The 3,961-nt window shown below is 49.0% G+C and overlaps 1 pseudogene; it reads right to left on the bottom strand.

Moving 5' to 3' along the window:
* Nucleotides 1-498: 498 nt before the first annotated feature.
* LOC102871664 lies at nucleotides 499-1,622 on the bottom strand (annotated as a pseudogene).
* Between the last annotated feature and the right edge of the window lie 2,339 nt (nucleotides 1,623-3,961).

Here is a 3,961-nt window from a genome sequence, read left to right as displayed (position 1 = left end):
AATGTGGCAGCTTTTGGGGGGCTTGGGGCCTTGGATCTGGGCCCTGCTCCTCAGGGATACTAGCCTTTGAGACTTAGGAATGGTCCTTTGGGGATAACGGGTCGGGTTTTAATGAGGTGAAGCCAAGGCTAGCCCAGAGTCCCTCCTCAGCGCCCTGTCCCATCCTGGCACCCTCCCCCTCAACAAGTTCAGGAGGGGCACTCAGAACTACCATAGACTAAGATACCAGGATAGATGCAAACAGAACAAGTGGGGAGAAGGTTTGCTGTGGGGTCACTTGAGCCCCTCAGAGCCTGGAGGGAGGAAGGGAGAAAGGTTTTGGCCTGCCAGAAGCAGGAAGCTCTCAGCACAAGGGAGAGAAGGTGGCCAGGCCTGCCCTCTGCCCTGGACAGGGCTGCCAGGGTCAGGGCTGGGTACAGTGTCCATTTGCTAACAATCCAGGAGAGGGGCAGGCAGGAGGCAGGGCCAGGCCCTCGGAAGCAGGGGCGTCCACCCTAGTTAGGTGGCCTCCAGTGTCCCAGGCTGGAAGCGAGCTGTCTCCTGGAAAATGAGCTCTTTCAGCCGCTCTTTGGGCAGATCTTCCAGTTCCTTGTTGAAAGTGAAGGTCTTCTCTGCCACGGGCTCATCTGTGGGGTGGTAGTACTGCTCCAGGTAGGGGTAGGCCTGTGCCTCCTCCACCGTGATCCGTTTGTTGGGGTTAAAGGTCAACATCCAGTCCAGCAGGTGAAGGGCTTTGGGGTCTGACTTGGGGAAAAGCTTGGTCCAGGCCACCTTGGTCTTGGCGGGCAAAGACTGCAGGTAGTTGCGGGCCTTCATGTTGATGGTACAGTTCAGGTCTTCCCCGGCTGGGGTTCCCAGAATACTCAGAATGTGGTTGAGCTGGTCCAGGTAGTGCTTGCCGGGGAAGATGGGCCGGTTAGAGAGCATCTCAGCCAGGATGCAGCCCACGGACCAGATGTCGATGGACTTGGTGTAGCCCTTGGATTTGAGCATCATCCCTGGTGCCCGGTACCAACGTGTAACAGCCACGTACTTAGTCAGGAAGCCAGTGTGGTCAGCAGTCCGGGCCAGGCCGAAATCACAGATCCTAAGGTCATAGGTGGTGGTGACGAGCAGGTTGGAGGGCTTTAGGTCTCGGTGGAGCACGTTGGCCGAGTGGGTGTACTTGAGGCCCCACGGGATCTGGAACAGGAAGTAGCAGATGTGGTCATTGCTCAGCTGTTGACTTTTGAGCAGCTTGTACAGATCTGTCTCCATGAGGTCCTGCACAGTGTGGACGTCCCTCCTGGCTTCCAGGGTGGGTGCTCGCAGGATGTCTCGGATGCCAATGACATTCTCATGGCGGAAACGCAGCAAGATCTGGATCTCCCTCAGCGTGCGCTGGCGGTGGGTCTGATGCTCAAAGGGGCTGATCTTGATGGCCACCCGAGCCTTGCGCACGTGGTCATAAGCTGAGCTGACCATGCCATATGCTTCCTCGCCAATATACTGCAGCTGCGAGTAGCAAGGGCTCACGTCGAACGGCTGCCCCGTCACTATCTCTACTTCCCTGGGACCCCCAGGCAGACCCTATCAGCGCCCCGGGGTTCCCCGCCCCCCTCAGACGTCACCGTGGTCACCATCTCCACTCCTCCCCTCCTGCCAGCCCTCCTTCCCCTCCAGGCGGCTGCCTCAGGCGACAATTCTTATTGGGAGGAGATGTACTGTCTTTCTCTCACAGAGTAATTGGTAGATTGGAACCACCAGAGACGGTTGACAGTCTTTTGATTGATTAACAACAAAAGACAGCCAAAGAGAGATCTTTCTTTCTCTGTATGTGTGTGTATACGTGCTGTTGTTGTTATGTGCCATCGAGTAGCCTGCAACTCATAGTGATCTTATGTACAGCAGCCCTAAACCCTGCTCTATCCTGTGCCAATCTTATTGTCTCTTACATACCTATTCCCATTACCCCAGTCACTGAATCAGTACATCTCATTGAGGATCTTCCTCTCCTGCACTGCCCCTCCACCCTCCCAAGCATCACATCTCTCTCCAAGGACCAATCCCACATTGCAACTTGTTCAAAGTATGTCAGACAAAGCCTCAGAATCCTTGCCTCCAAGGAGCAGTAGCCTGGCTTCAACCTCTCCCAGATGAACTTGTTTGTTCTCCTAGCAGTCCATGGTATATTTAATACTCTTCTGTAGCACCACAGATCAAAGACATCAATTCTCTTTCTATCATCCTTAGTCATTGTCCAGCTTTCTGATGTGTTGAAAGTAATTGAAAATCATGGCCTGTATAAGGCACACTTTAGTCTCCAGACTGACATTGTTGCTCTTCAGTACTTTGGAGAAATCTTTCAAAGCAGACTTTCCCAAAGCAATTCTTCTTTTTATTTCCTGGCTGCTAGTACCAAGAGTTTTGCTTGTAGAGCCAAGCAACCTGAAGTTGTTAACAATCTCAGTCTCTTCACCATCCATCATGATGCTGCCAATCAGCCCAGTGGTGAGAATCCTGGTTTTCTTGATGTTGAGATTCAATCTATATTGAAGGCTGCAGTCCTTGACCTTCTGCAGCAAGTGCTTCAGGTCCTCCTCAGTTTCAGCAAGCAGGGTTGTGACATCTGCATACATTTTACCCATCCTTCTCCTGCAGAGCAGTTGGTGGCTTTCAACTGTGTGTCTTTAATTCGCTGCATAGCTTCTTATCACTAAGCTATATATGTATACATTTATTTACATATATATGTAATTTTTTATGTAACATGTAATTCTATATTAATATATGATGTCATTTTATATTAATATATAAAATATATATTAATATATAAAATACAGCAGCATTATGATAAATGGTGAAAAGATTGAGATTGTTAAAGAGCTTTAGTTTGCTTGACTCCACAATCAACACTTTTGGTTCCAGAACACAGGAAATCAAGAGACAAATCACAATGGGAAAGTTGGCTGTCAGGGACCTCTCCAGAGTACTTAAGAGCAACGAGGTCAGTCTGGAGACTAAGGTGTGCCTAATTCAGGCCATAGTCTTCAAAATTGCTTGCATCAGAGAGCTGGGCAATGACTAGGGATGATGGAAAGAGAATTGATGTGTTTGAGCTGTGGTTCAGGAGAATAGTGTTCAATATACCATGGACTTCCAGCAGAACAGGTTTGTCTGGGAGAGGGTGAAACCAGGCTTCTCCTTGGAGACCCTGAGGCTTTATCTGACATACTCTGGGCGTGTTTCAAGACGGGTCCAGTCCTTGGAGAGGGACACCATGCTTGGAAGTGTGGAGGGACAGAGAAAGAGAGGAAAACCATAGATGAGATGGTTTGATTCAATGACTGGGGTAATGAGGGTAGGTAGGTGTGTCATAGACAGTAAAGTTGGCACAGGCTAGAACAGGTTTCAGGGCCATTGTACATAGGATTGCTATGAGTCACAAGCGACCCAATGACACATAACAATAACAATAAGAGCAAACAATATGTAATTATATATATGTTGTTGTTGTTGTTAAGTGCTGTTGAGTTGTAGGTGACTCATAGCGACCCTACGAATGGAAGTACTCAACACTTGTGTGACTTTCATTCTTTTTCCAGGTTCATAGGGTTTCCACAGGTAAGCTATTTACAGAAGTAGATGCCACTCCTGCTTCCAAGCTTGTTATAATCGGGAAGCTCCACCAAACACTGTCCTCCATGGGTAACCATTCTTGCATTTGACACATCAGTGTCACAGTGTTCAGCTTCACAGCAACCACAAGTTACCTCTGTACGGCAAGTGGACACAGCAGGGCTATACAACCTACAAGAATGTTTGACCAAAAGCAATGAAAAACAGGCCTGAAGGTTGCAGATTAGTGTTACACATCTTTGGCTTTGTAGCATCACTTTCTGTCCACTAGGCCAACTGGTCCCTCTCTATGTTGTTAAGTGCCGTTGAGTTGTTGGTGACTCATAGAGACCCTATGAATGAA

Source organism: Elephantulus edwardii, unplaced genomic scaffold, assembly GCF_000299155.1.
Source record: "Elephantulus edwardii isolate Elephantulus edwardi_28Jun2011 unplaced genomic scaffold, EleEdw1.0 scaffold00150, whole genome shotgun sequence".
Taxonomy (NCBI): domain Eukaryota; kingdom Metazoa; phylum Chordata; class Mammalia; order Macroscelidea; family Macroscelididae; genus Elephantulus; species Elephantulus edwardii.
This window is presented reverse-complemented; position numbering and strand designations above follow the sequence as displayed.